This window comes from Lepisosteus platostomus, chromosome 5 (assembly GCF_059453375.1).
Source record: "Lepisosteus platostomus isolate fLepPlt1 chromosome 5, fLepPlt1.hap1, whole genome shotgun sequence".
Lineage (NCBI taxonomy): Eukaryota > Metazoa > Chordata > Actinopteri > Semionotiformes > Lepisosteidae > Lepisosteus > Lepisosteus platostomus.
The window spans coordinates 24920633-24936070 of NC_142615.1; the positions used below are offsets into that span (position 1 = coordinate 24920633).

General features: G+C 36.8%; 2 non-coding genes across 2 annotated transcripts; both read left to right on the plus strand.

Annotated features, from left to right (window-relative positions):
- Positions 1–1289: 1289 nt before the first annotated feature.
- trnal-uag (transfer RNA leucine (anticodon UAG)) lies at positions 1290–1371 on the plus strand. The gene has a single exon. It is a non-coding gene; the product is annotated as a tRNA-Leu (tRNA).
- A 2805-nt stretch (positions 1372–4176) lies between these two features.
- trnaf-aaa (transfer RNA phenylalanine (anticodon AAA)) lies at positions 4177–4248 on the plus strand. Its single transcript has one exon. It is a non-coding gene; the product is annotated as a tRNA-Phe (tRNA).
- The last annotated feature ends 11190 nt before the right edge of the window (positions 4249–15438 follow it).

Sequence of the window (15438 nt, forward strand, 5' to 3'; positions counted from 1 at the left end):
ACTTGGTCTGTCTCTTGTTTGTATATAAATGAATGTCTCTGACAACTTAATGTTAGTTTTACGATGTAGGTCAGGCATTGACATATGCACGGGTATACGAAATGTCTCACTCCTGATTCAACTCATGTTCTATAGGAGATTGGTGATTCCTCCTGTTTCTCGTACAACCATATCAGAACAGAAGCCTGTGTCACCCAGCTGTGATTCAAGATCGACTCGCATCTTTATCCCTTTTTTGTTCGTGATCATTATTTTCTTTAGTTATGATCAATATTGAACTTTTTCGAAATTAAATGACAATAATCAAACATGCAGGCAGATTTTTGAAAAGTATTCGGAATTGACAGGGTGCCCCTTTGGAACAGTCGTCAGAAAATGTGAGAAAATGAAAGTTATGTAATCTCTCCCACAAAGCATTGAAGATTGGAATCTGAGTATAAAAAGGCTACCCGTCTCCCAATGATAGGCAGGGATACACACCATGACTCGAATAGTCTCAGCGAACGTTAACACCTATGATATTACGAGTGCTTTGCACGTGTCGAATTTCAAGAAGGAACTACTACAACAGTTGTGGACATAATTCAATACCACCGGCAAAGTCCAATGCCGGCAACGTCTGCGAAAATAATGTTCACTCATGGAATTTGGTTTTTGAATGGCTGGCGGGAAAATTCATTTATACTCCTGTTGCACCCTCAGCTGAAACATGTTAAAATAACAACGCAGATTTGTTGGAGAACCTGACAAGAATTATTGGGTTAGCACTGTATGTATTCTTGTATATTTACTTTAATTTTAATATAAATGTAAACATGCATGCTGTATAATCTATTGTAATTTTAAAATATGTTAGCTGAGGATGCGAGGGGGGCTATTATACCTTGTGAAACACGCAAGGAACTGTAAAAAAGGCTGGTATTTGAATAAAATTGGCGATCACAAGAAAACCACAATTTATGTGGTATTATCATCAATATCCTTCAAAATCTACATTCAAATGAAGGATTTGAAGAAACTATGAAAAAAGCAATAGTAGCAGAAGAGGATTTTGATTTTTGCTCTTCAAGTCAGAAGATCGACGTAGAGTTGCGCCCCTACGAACAGCACAAAGGATGAAACCCACCTCCTTCGTTATTGCTATGTTTGTGCCGGTGAAAGTAGCGTTTGTGCTATTGAAAGCATCTTGGAAGATGAAGGTGCAGTCACTTCCACATGTCATGATATCATTAGATCCGACGACAAGCATTTTCCAAGCCAGCAATGTGAGGAAGATGGAACTGGTGGAAGGTAGCGTGGCCGAGCGGTCTAAGGCGCTGGATTTAGGCTCCAGTCTCTCTGGGGGCGTGGGTTCGAATCCCACCGCTGCCAAATGTTAATTTTTTAAGACCTGCAATATGATCAGTAAAAGCGCTTTTTGTTAGACTGCGGGAGGTGTTTAGAGATAGACTTTCTAAAAGACAGGCTTAACATCAAGGCAGAAAAAATATTTTGTTTTCTCAACAGAAATTCTCTTTGGCACGTTCAGCTTTATATAGGGAACAACATCTGCCGAGATCACTTTTGAGGCAGTGCACATGATAGTGTACCGGCAAGTACATTTAATATTGGCTGTGGTGGTGAGCTGCTTTTGTCTGTGAAACTTTTAATTCTTCACGCCGAATCGTTGGAAGGGGTAAAGCTTATTAAATCTTTGAACATAGCGCTCCATCAGAAGTACTTTGTTCGTGATCAAAAGAGATCAGAGGATTCACTTCATGAATTCACATAGCATACCTTACAGGAAAGATTTAAAAGGGGAATTGATTGTGCTTCCTGATGTTGTTCCTGTGGTTTCTTTGGATACAAAGGTGAATGTTCTTTGACATTCTGCTAGAGTATCCACTGGGTGGGTTTTATCGATTAGCTCAGATAGGTCATCAGTGCTCCATCTCCGGAAAATAATCAGCACTGTTTTTTCCTGTGCTGTCTTTTAAAACATATAAGATCACGAGTTTACAGATTTCTCCAAATAACAACTATACATTTTAACCCAGCGGTTAGCATTCCTTCAATCCAATAGTTTTACTCTGGGTTAAAAGCAGCGCAATATACAGAGAGATGATATTCAAATATTTCAACGTTCTGTTGGATTACCTGTATGGAGATATCGCTCAGAATTCCTAATATGATTTTGAGTTCAGTTTTGCTTTACTACTTTCAGAGTCTTTTATTGACCTTGCTGAAGCAGAGAAGTGACATAATCACAAATGCGACCTACCTGTGCTGCTGTTTCTGGTTAATAATTATTATTGTGAGGAAAAAAAAACAGCTCCTTGCATTAAGAGCAAGAGCAACCAACGCGCTCTCTAGTTGAGTTGGGTTTTTTCCGTGGTGCTCTTCCTCAGATGCAAAGTTATTTGGCGAGCAAGGATCTCTGAGAAGGAGCCTGAATCCTTCAAAATACTACGGAAGGAATCAAATTTATACGACTCAAAACATGCCTGTCTTTTCTCTTTTCGAGGACAAATGAATTATTGAGGTGTAAAAAAGGGTTCAAAACCAAAATCACCTGCTTTTGCTGCTGTTTCTTCAAATCCTTCAACTGATCATCGATATCGAGGAATAATATATAGTTTCTTCAAATCCTTCAACTGATCATCGACATAGAGAAATAATATTATACAAATTGTGGTTTTCTTTTAATTGCCAATTTGACTGTAATTACATCTTCGTTTACAGATGTCTTGCATGTATCACAAGGTATAATAGTCGTCGTGCGTCCTCAGTTAAAATGTTTTAAAAAGTACAACATTTATGGTTACATCCATATTAAAATGAAGGTAAATATAACAAGATATTAAAATACAATTGTACAGTCCTAACTTAATAATGCCTCTGAAGTTTTCCAACAAATCCGAACTGTAATTTTGAAATATTATAGCTGAGAATGAAAAGAGAGTACAAAGATCAAATTCAATGAGTGAAAATGCAACAGTAGTTCTCTAAACTGAGATTCTTCCCTGAAATGACTTGCTTGCGAAGCACCAAGCAGCCTTGAACGGTTCGCGGAAATCAAATATACAGTACAGATGGATTCAGAGTGTGCTTTCCAACTTTTGTGCAACATTTTCCTTTGATAGGGCAGAGTTGTCTTCACAATCTTGGATAAATAAAAAGGTGTGACATCAGTGTTAAACAGCTTTCCTTCTTGGGGAACAACGGTTGTGTTCCATATTTCTAACTATTTTGGTTTCAAGATCGCAATTTAGTGTGAAACATAAAATCCAGCTGGATAAGCTTGATTAATTTCCCTCACGGGATCAATAAAGTATCTATCTATAAATCTCTTACATGTCATTTACAATGGCCTTTCAACTAATAGCCCGTGCAGGGATCAAACCCCAGCTGTTGGTACGAGTTGCATAAGACCCTGTAACGCGCAGATAAGAAACTAACCTCTGCTTCTTCATTATATACACAGTGAGCTATATATGCGAGCTTACTGCCCCCTACGGGCTCTGTATTTGATTGCGGTGGAGACCAGCCGTGGAGATAAAGTGAGACGGGTGTGTACATTAAAAGGCTCATAGTGTCCCTGGGAGGGCTCAAACCACCACCCTTTTTGTTAACAACCGAGCCACAAAGACTCATGTACAGCTTAACACTCCTCGGTCTCAGTGAAAGTGATACACTAAAATTTCAGGAGATTAATTTGTTTTTAAAGGAAAATCACCAACAGTGGCCGAGATCTACTGGAGTTTTTCATTCTATACTGCGATTTCTGTAGGGTACTCTGTGAAAATACGAGTTTTGACGAGAAGGGATGGACATATAAGGTCAGAAGGCTTGGGGAATTGAACTTTAAGGTGAAGACTGCGGGTTCAGTAGCAGCAAAACCTGATCAGTATCAGTTGACTCTGATATACTTTGAAAATGAACTTGGAGATTTAGAGTCAGACGTGCTACCGTTGCACCATGGGGTACTTAATTAAAAAAAATAGAAAAACAGTCAGTGTTCCTGGATCTGTTATTGAGAACAACACCTGCACTTCAGCTGCGCAGGAAGAATAAAATGTGGTCTGGGATGAAGAGGCTCTCTTCAGAAGAGCGGCGCTCCTCACAGGAGGAAAAAAAATCTTTTTTTTGTGAAGCTGATTTGTCTCCTTTGGGGAATTCAAATGAGCTGGAAGTTGTGACCTTGTGGTGCAAAGGTAGCGTGTCTGACTAAAGATCAGAAGGCTGCGTGTTCAAATCACGTTGAGGTCTACTTTTAGTTTTTCAGGTTCTGCTCGTCCTGAACACAGAATTCACACCATGCAGTTGAGTTCTATCTGTACACCACATAGATAATCTAAACAAAATAGAGCCCTACTGGACATACAGTTAGGATCTCACACAGCGAATACCCTTGAACACAAGAGAGAAGGCACAGTTCACATCTGCGAAACATCACATCCGTCTTTAGAGACAGCTACATCAGAGAATGGAATCCCGGAAGTTTCAAATAACTTCTTTTAATACAGGTTCAAGCAAACCTGAAAGTTAGGGAGTTTCCGGACATTTTTTTTTATTAAAAAGTGTCTGAAGCCTGAAAATGTAATTTGAAAAAAAAAAACGCTATTGGACATTAGCAGGTACTTTTTGTAACAATTTGCTATTTCATGCTGGAAAACAAAGGAAACAGACCCAATGTTTGCTTTCAGGTGCGGTTCATTACATAATAGACATCTATTACTGAGGAGCTTGAATAAAATTTACACGAGCCAGGTAGAAGTCGGACCTACAATCTTGTGATCCAAAATCAGAAGAACCTTGTCGCCCTTGGGAGATGTCAAACGCATTGAACATGAAAAATGCCAGATAAAAGCCAGTTCTCTTCGTTTCTCAGTGTCGGGGCTGCTACTGTATGTAAAAGAAGCAAATTGCTCTGAGAGCAGGTTCAGCGCTTTCTGAACGCAGATGTCTCAGAGCGGTGTGTCCAAGAGGCTGTAAAAGGTGATGGTGGTCCTGTCACCGTAGCTTATTTGGTTAAAGTGCCTCTTTATTGAACAAAAGAACTGTGATTCAAATCCCAGCCGTGTCTTTCTTCCTATCTTGTAGTACAGAACGTACCATCTTGGGCACTCACAAAGGGCTTGATTTCATTAAATGCATGTGTTCATTTCCTTTCTGGAAAACTTGTTTTTGATGAAATTCACACAGCTTGCGAAACATGAAATTCAGTTCTTGGTTATCAGTGCAGAAGAAATATTACCGGCTGGCAAAATAAACGGTAAGAGATTTTTTTTTTTGATTCGAGAAGAGACTCCACCAGTCAGTCTCTGTGGTGCAATCAGTTAGCGTGTTTAGCTGTTAACTGAAAGGTTGGTGGTTCAAGTCCACCCAGGGATGGGTTTCTTCTGTGATGTAAACATTGTTTTCACATAGGTCGATTGGATTTCTCAGCTAAACCATAGCCATTTTAATATTTGTAGGAAATGTGACTGTTCAACACTTGTCAAAAATGTCCAATAATGCCCAACATCGCAACTCCCCAGAAAACCATATTCACCCAAGAAAAATGATCGTTGAATCGTCATTTATACTCCCGTCACATCCTCTGCTGAAATATTTTAAAAATACAATGCAGATTTGTTTGAGAACTTGACAAGCATTGTTTTGTTAGCACTGTGCAGTTGGATTTTGATATTTTTACATATTTACCTTAATTTTAAACTGTAAATACTGTACAATCTATTGTAATTGTGTTGTAATATTAAAATATGTTAGCTGAGGATGCAAAGGGGTGAAAGGGAAAGGTCAGAGGGTATAGTAACAACAAGGTTAGGATTGGTGGAGGTGGTAGGGGTGTTGATGGTTTTTCTCTGTAGAGGATGATTGAGTTTTTTATCCTTCTCTGAAGTGAGAAACTGGAAGAGTGCAGTTGAGAGATCTGATGAGGTTAGTTATAAAAGGAAGTTGATGTGGAGCTGTTAGCCGTAAGAATTCCTTAATGTCTTTGATGTTGTCATCAAAGATAAACTGCAGTAAGCAAAGATAAAAAGAAAATTATCTGTGCATACTGCCCTGTCTTTCTAACACCTGAAGAAGGCTCCACGGCCAACACGTCGTTTCCTTTCTTCTCTTTTCAGCATGGAATAACCCTTTACTTGTTCCTTTGCAGCCTACGCATGCTGACGCAGCTACTCACCTGATATTTAACATTCCTATAATCACAACTATGAATGTCCACTGTGGGTATTTTTTCCATGATTATTTATTCTATCATTGAAGCATATTTTATGTCATACCGAAGTGTCATAATCACCGATTTTTTTTTTCATTTAGAAAGTCAGAAAATGATAAATCACTATGAATTGCATTTAGCCTGTTCTGATCTAGACTTTCTATATACTTTAACATGGCATGTTCACAATGTCACAACTGAAATGCAACAGTGAAGTGTTGTAATGTACATAGTGTCGGAACATTGAGATGTTTTGGTAATGAGGAAGGAGGGTCATGCCATGTTCACAGGGTCATATTTAAAAAAAAATGGCACAGTAAAATTTCCTAAAGTTCAGGATTTTGATAGTCTGTTCCATTGTCTCTCACACCTCAATGTCAGAATTTTTAGATGTTTTTATAACCAGGGGGTAGGTTTATAGCAAGAAGCAGAAAGTGCCATCACCCGTTGCTCATCCTCAGTTAACCATATATTCTCATATGCCATGTTCTAAATGTCCCATTTATATTAAAAAGTTATTGTAAAATGCAAGATTTTAAGACTTTTTATGATCAGAAGGTAAGGTTGTGGTAAATATGCAGAAAGTGCCTGTGAACTTATGTTTTACCTTTGTCTTATTTACTTATTGTGTTTGTGTTATTGTGAGTTTTGAAAATTGGTTTACAATTTTCTGAAATGTGTTTCACACAAAAATTCTATTTGGATAGTCACTACTTACATATTCCCCTTTACTGAGGATAAATACAGTAATCCATCCCGATTAGTACTTTTAAAAATTACTGTAAAGAGCCACCTACAGGTGAAAGGCGGCATAACATCACAGCAGCAGCATTTAAGGCAGAAGAAGAAGCTGGCGAATAAGAAGCCAGATTCAGCCTCGTTAATGCAATACCACTGGGTAAGATGGAAAAATATTTCTTGCTCTGAATCCTAACATTTTTATAGGAGGTGTTCTAGTACTTCTTGCCTCAGATAAAACTACCAATACACTTATTTCTACTCCATCAATAGCAGCAGTGTATCGGTACTGAGTCCTAAACGTATGTCCTGTCATCATATAAAATGTCAAAAGTTTCGACTGCATTCAACTGATCAAATTTCTCTTCGATGACAGTTATAATTTTATCCAAAATACATCCGAAACAAATTTGCACTGTTTTTTTTTATCCAGAAGAGCATCATCATGAGACTCAAAACATACCTGTTTTTTCTTCTTTCCAGGAGGAAGGATTGTTCAGATGCAAACATTGGTCCAAAATCAATGTACTCTCCTATCGCTGTTGCTTCTTTAAATCCTTCATTTGAACGTCAATATTGAAGGATGATATCTTACACATTTTGGTTTTCTTTTAAAGCAAATTATATTAAAATATGAGCCTCTGTTATAGTTGTCTTGGAAGTTTCGGAAGGTATAATAGACCCCCTTGTGCCATCAGCTAAAATATGATAAAATACAACAAAAAGTATTTACATAGAACAGCATTTATGGTTACATGTATATTAAAATTAAGATAAATATATAAAAGTATTAAAATACAAACATACAGTCCTAACATCATCATGCTGTCCAACTGTCTTTTTTGCTTGTCAAGTTCTCCAACAAATCTGTGTCGTAATTTTAAATATTCTAACTAAGGATGCATCGAGAGCATAAATGAATTCTTCTGCCAGCCCTTCGAAGATCAAAGTCCTTGGCTGAATATGATGTCCTTGAATGTTGGTCATTATTGGCCATTCCCAGTGATATTGACTTACGTACTTAATTGTTTAACAAAAACATTCACATTTCCTGCAAATATCAAGTGGGTAAAGGTTTTGCTAAGAAATCCGAATAAGTAGAGATGAGGTTTACATTGCAATAATGAGAAGTGCATTTTTTTATAGAGAAATGGAGGCTGGACAGTATGCGTTACAATATCAACATTTATATTGATTTAAATCGTGTTCTGATTTAAATCGCAAACGCGTGTTTAATTATGTGTTTTTTAATCATAATCAGGCTAATGTATTTCTACATTTTCTGTATGAACCAGCTTAGAGGTTCATACAGAAAGACAGCTTGTGTTTAAATTGAGCGTAAGGTAATTTATGCTTCTAAAGTCATGGTCAGCATTTATTATTGTACTGCGGTGTAAACTTTTTCTGTGCATAGTCACATTATTTTATAGCGTTTTTATTGCGTTATTAAATCCGGTGGCGCTGTGTGTTAGTTTCCTGACTCCCATTATTTAAACTGTGACACTGATCATTCATCTCTAAATAAACTTTATTTTATATAGCGTTTTAAGCGAATAGGTAATTAGATTGCTCATAAACCTAATCGCTTTTTCTACATAAACACAGCGTGATTGCTCTCTGAAAATGCTTTTCCTTTATTTTTAAAGTAGGCTCAGATTTCAACTACAGATCGTATTATTATAAACTTTCTTGGAAAAATGTATTTCATGTAAACCATGTTTGCTATTAATTCATTTAGGGCTAAAATACGTTCATTGTCTTCCAATCGAGTTGACATTGGAAGCCTGCCACACCCGGACTGTTAAACCAACGCATTAGCACGTCAAAGCCCATTGAGCCAGTATTGGCTTTAGTATTCCCCCCCTCTCCCCTCAATTCAATTCAATTCAAGGTGTTTTATTTGCATGACAGATGGGTACAAGCAGTGTTGGGTATGTATATTGTAACGCTTACGGCAGACAGGCACTGTGTAAGAGCCGGCACACCAGAGCAGCGCACCGAGGGAGCGACTGCATTTATAACTTAGTTTTTAAAATTAGTAAAGCAATATGAAGCATCTCCTTTTACTTAGTGCCTGAGCATAAAAAGAATAGGAGCATACTGCAACGCGTGTGAAGTCCATAAAAGATATTAATTTTGGAACTTAAACATAGAGTATATGGCTGGTCTCGGTACTTTAAAGAAAACATACACACCAGTATTCCATTTCTCCCTAAACATTTTAAGCATCGAAGTCTTTAACTAACGCGATACCAAAGTCAACAAGCATACTTTTAGAATTTGATTAGAAGGGAATATAATATGGAATCGCGTATCTCAAGAAATTAATAACGATATAATTATATTCATGTTGCAAAAGAACTGCAATGGACATAAAAACATAAAAAGAGCGTTCCATAATTTCTAACTACGAAAATGCCAGGTGAAAGGATTTGTAAACATATTTTGTTAAAGCAAGTCAGTTTTTCCCGCAACACATAAAAGACATTTTTCCAAGAAAGTTTAGCCTTTGTCACTAATGAAACCACTAAATAAAGACATAAATATAGAAATCTTAAGATTTGTTTTATTTAATGTTGGTAGCAGGATTAACTGTCAGAGTGTATATTTTGTTGCAGAGTTGCTGCAAGATGTTAACAGTGAAAAAGGTATTTAGAAATGAGTTATTTCAAGATGAAAATTTTCAGAATAATTGCAAATCTAGCAGGATAGAGAAAGCACAGAAAACTGGCAGTTAGATTGATCAGATTAGTATGAAAAGTCATTTAGCAAAGGGAATGAGAAGAGTGACAAACTAGTATACTTTAGATCTTTTTTTTCTGAACCAGGGAAAATCTGATGATGTTTCCCTATAACAATAATAAAAAACTTTATTTGATATATCACCATTAAAGGTGGCATCTCAAAGCAATACAGTAGATGTAAAATCAAATAAAAGGACCAGAGATTACAAAGTAAATGCATATAAGAAAGTCAAGCAGTTAGAGGTGCTACCAAAACTAGAAAATGAAGCAGAGACAGACACTAAGTCTTCTGAAAAGAAAGGTTCTGAGGTTAGGTTTTAAACTGGCCCTGGTGTGTGTGTGTTTGTGTCTGTCTGTCCTGTGATGGACTGGCGCTATGTCCAGGGTGTATTCTGCCTTGTGTCCATCGCTTACTGGGATAGGCTCCAAATCCTCTGTTCTGGATAAAGAGATTAGAAATGGATGGAAGTACAGATGCAGCCATTCAAAATGGGTGAGGTATTTCGCGGCATACCCCGGTGGGCGTGTCACAGTATCACGCGGTATCACGCATTTCACGTGTGTCACGTGACTAACTATCCGGCGTCGCCTTGTAAAACCGCCAGGGGGAGCTTAACCTCTCATGTACAGCATTTGAGCCTTTAATTTTGAACTGTGTATTACAGCATGTTAATCATCAGTCATTAAAATGTTGGTATATATTATGAAAGCAAGATTGCTCAGTTGGACAGAAGTACACAACCTACCTTTATCAGAAATATTTATGCATCAAAGCCTTTACTGAAGATATTACTAATAGTATTAATAATGGATGACTTTGGACAAGCTGTATACTCAAAGTATAATTTCTTTAGCACATTTGTACAAGCACTTGGAATCTGTCCAAGCCATACTTTGTCAGGCATTTTGTTTTACTTCAACGGGGCATAAAAACTTCCTTGCTTTTAACAGGGCGTTTCATAATTTCTAGCTACGAAAATGATTTAAAATGCGACACCTATCATTCAACTAGAGCTTAAAATATCACAAGGAAAAATACACACCGGTATTCCATTTCTCCCTAAACATTGTAAGCTTCGAAGTCTTTAACTAACGTGATACCGGAGTCAACAAGCATACTTTTAGAATTTGATTAAAAGGGAATATAATATGGAATCGCGTATCTAAAGAATTTAATAACGGTATGATTATATCCGTGTACTGCGGCAGGACTGTGTAAGGCTGTTTCGCCTACCTGAACATGCGAGCTGTCTTGTAGCCTACTGGTCTAGGTGCGTGACTTCCAACTGGTAGGTTGTGTGTTCGAATCCAGCTGGTGCTGGACTTTTATTTTAACAAACATTTCTTCGAAAAAATAGGTAAGCGATATTATGGACAATCAATTGACTTTTATATTTCAAAATATCGCAACATGATCGATATTTGCGATATTTTGAATATATCTTCCCTTCTGACAGTGGTTCCTGCTTCTATTGTGTGTGTGTGTGCAACAGTAAATTGTTATAGAGAAATGGAGGCGGGACAGTATGCGTTACAATATAAACATTTATATTGATTTAAATCGTGTTCAGATTTAAATCGCAAACGCGTGTTTAATTATGTGTTTTTTAATCATGATCAGGCTAATGCATTTCTACATTTTCTGTATGAACCAGCTTAGAGGTTCATACAGAAAGACAGCTTGTGTTTAAATTGAGTGTAAGGTAATTTATGCTTCTAAAGTCATGGTCAGTATTGTTGTACTGTGCTGTACTGTGTCACATTATTTTATAGCGTTTTTATTGCGTTATTAAATCCGGTGGCGCTGTGTTAGTTTCCTGACTCACATTATTTAAACTGCGACACTGATCATTCATCTCTAAATAAACTTTATTTTATATAGCATTTTAAGCGAATAGGTAATTAGATTGCTCATAAACCTAATCACTTTTTCTTCATAAACACAGCGTGATTGCTCTTTGAAAATGCTTTTCCTTTATTTTTAAAGTAGGCTCAGATTTCAACTATAGATCGTATTATTATAAACTTTCTTGGAAAAATGTATTTTATGTAAACCATGTTTGCTATTAATTCATTTAGGGCTAAAATACGTTCATTGTCTTCTAATCGAGTCGAGTTGACATTGGAAGCCTGCCACACCCGGACCGTTAACGCATTAGCACGTCAAAGCCCATTGAGCCAGTATTGGCTTTAGTATCCCCCCCTTCTCCCCTCAATTCAATTCAATTCAAGGTGTTTTATTTACATGACAGATGGGTACAAGCAGTGTTGGGTACTGTATGTATATTGTAACGCTTACGGCAGACAGGCACTGTGTAGGAGCCGACGCACCAGAGCAGCGCCTGCAATTTTTATATTTATAACTTAGTTTTTAAAATTAGTCAAGCAATACGAAGCATCTCCTTTTACTTAGTGCCTGAGCATACTGCAACGCGTGTGAAGCCCATAAAGGATATTAATTTTGGAACTTAAACATACAGTATATGGCTGGTCTCGGTACTTTAAAGAAAACATACACACCAGTATTCCATTTCTCCCTAAACATTTTAAGCATCGAAGTCTTTAACTAACGCGATACCGGAGTCAACAAGCATACTTTTAGAATTTGATTAAAAGGGAATATAATATGGAATCGCGTATCTACAGAATTTAAAGACCAGACAATCGCAAACTCGTTTTCAATAAAATTATTTTATTCATTCAGCAGTTTGTGAGAGGGACATCCAGCAGGGAGAGACACACACACCGGTTTTCATTGACAACATTGTTTTTTTTTCAATTCCTCTTGTCTAACAGGAATGTTTTGTTTGTGGACAGACTGTTAGACAAGAGGAAAAGACTGCCTCCTCCTACGAAGCATTTCGTTGATCCGATCACGAATTCTTTTCCAGTCGTACGCAGCAAGGGTTGAGAATCTCCGATTCACCATCGTACTAATGGTTTCCCGGAGATTGGGTTAAAAAAAACAAAAAACATACTAACAACTGTGCCATCCTACTCCTTAGTTAATACATTTTATTATTCATAAACAGTTAACATTGTTAGCAAAATATTTTGAATTATATTTAACCCTATTTTTCTTTAGTTTTGTATTTAACTTATTATATGATAGTCAGACTTAATGTATATTTGAACAATGAAAATATATTTTTACAAGATTTTACATTAAGCACTTAAAATTAATATGGTTAATAATAGTAAACTGTAACATGCTGTAACAAGATCGGTTACAAGAAGAAAATGCTTTCAGAGAAAATGTTTCAACCAAACTTATTCCCACACACCCCGCCCCCACTACCATTAGAATATACACAAACATTTTAGCGTTTCATTCTGAGCAGAAGACTCTCACACCTGAAGAGTGCTGGCTGTGACGAATTAAACCGGTTTTACAGGTTTCAATCACAGACCATGTGACATGGGACTCAGTAAACTACAGTAACACCGTATTTGATAACGCTTTAAAAACGCTATAAAATAATGTGACTTGGCACAGAACAAGTTTACAACACAGTACAAAGATAAATGCTGACCATGACTTTAGAAGCATAAATTGCCTTACACTCAATTTAAACACAAGCTGTCTTTAGCCCTCTAAGCTGGTTCATACAGAAATGTAGAGATCTAGGCTCAGAACACACAGCTTCATTAGCGAATACATATGCAGGACAACTGGAGAAGACGTTTTACAGAGGATGGATTTTTAGAAACATCCCATCAGACATCCCATCATATTCACAACGTGAAATCTAGAAAATAATATTACGTAACCAAAATCCGCAATATGGAAACAGAACCTGTGTAATTGTTGATAGATGATGTACTCGTAACATTTTTTCAAGACGAACTACAACATTTAAAAAATGACTTGTATGTACTTGATATCTCTAATCAATCCACGGGTCCCAGCACAAAACGAAAGTAAAACGCATACCGTTTCTCGCTTCTTATTGCTCAAAAGTAATTTGACCGTATGAAATGCATAATATAAACCTAGAAACATATACGTGAGCAGTACTTAAGCACTGTAGTATCGGTGTTAAGATATACCTCTCAAATACTGTAAATCAAGTTAAAAATATCTCAAGACCGATTCTGGTCGTAATGAAACCATGCAAGGGAGTTTTTATGTCCGTTGCAGTTCTTTTGCAACATGAATATAATTATATCGTTATTAATTTCTTGAGATACGCGATTCCATATTATATTCCCTTTTAATCAAATTCTAAAAGTATGCTTGTTGACTCCGGTATCACGTTAGTTAAAGACTTCGAAGCTTACAATGTTTAGGGAGAAATGGAATACCGGTGTGTATTTTTTTCTTTAAAGTACCGAGACCAGCCATATACTGTATGTTTATGTTAAGATTTCCCTTCAGTGGTAAAATTAGATATGAATATTCAATACTTAAACGGGCACAGTTAAGACATTAAATATACATGTACATATTGTATACAGTACAGTTTGCATACGGTAATATGTTTATGTTACGCGATTAAAAAATAAATAAATAAAACTGGAAGGTTCAGCACCACCATTATGTTTATATGGTTGTTTTTGTTGGTTGGTTGTTATTATGGTTATTAATAATTCGATCTATAGTTGTAATCTGAGCCTAAATAAAAAGAAAAAGCAAGTGATTAGGTTTATGAGCAATCTAATTACTTATTCGTTTAAAACGCTATATAAAATAAAGTTTATTATTAATTTGCTGGACAGAGCGGTGAACATTATTATGCATAAGACAAAGATAACGATCCTGATCAGTTTAGAAATCTGTGTACGCTGTAAGGTTTTTACTTCTTAAACTTTTAAAATACACGTTTTGAATGGAAAGAATCCTCTTCCTGGTATAGCACGCCAGCACGTCTTTTTTCTCCAATCAGAGGGGTGTCAGATGGTGTCAGCCAATCACCATTCTGCGTTGGGTAGCAACGGGTGACTGTTCTCAGGCGGAAGATGTAAACAGCTTAATGTTCGTGTTAAATATTTTTTTTTAATTAAAATTCATTCTATACAGCAATCGCATATTTGGGTACCGTTTCATAAAACTTTCATGCTTAAAATGTTTAGGGAGAAATGGAAGACTGGTGTGTATTTTTTCTTTAAACTACCAAGACCAGCCATACACAGTACAGTTTACATACATACAGTAATGTTTTAAATTAATATCGTTTATGACCTTCAGATGCGTTATGCTCCTCTTCTTTTTATGCTCAGCTACTAAAATTTCCCTTTAGTGGTAAAATCCATATAAATATTCAAAACTAAGCGGATTAAATGTGCACAGTAAAGACATTAAATGATTCAATCTTTGCACTACCAACCAATGCACCACGAGTGCCCCTGTCGGTCATTTTGGCCAGCCAATCACTTGCCCTGCGGTATGCTCCGGTGCCCCGCGGTGGCTTGTGGGTAGGTTACCGTACCGCGGGTTTTTACCGCGCATTTTGAATGGCTGCATCTGTAAAGGCACTGTGTGGATGGAACTATACACAGTGTTAGAAACCCACTATGAAATGGCAGCATCTCACTGAGAATAAAACATTTTACAGTGCTGGCTTAAGGAAACAGCCTTTCCACCTCTCTTGCACATCAGTATCCATACCTAGTTATTTAAACAAATTGCCTCTAATTATAAACATCTTAATATGCTGGCTCTGTGGATCCGCATCAGCTATGTTTGCCCATTCCTTCAATTAATGTGCATCCAACACACAGTTCAGCTAGCAACTACACAAAATCTAA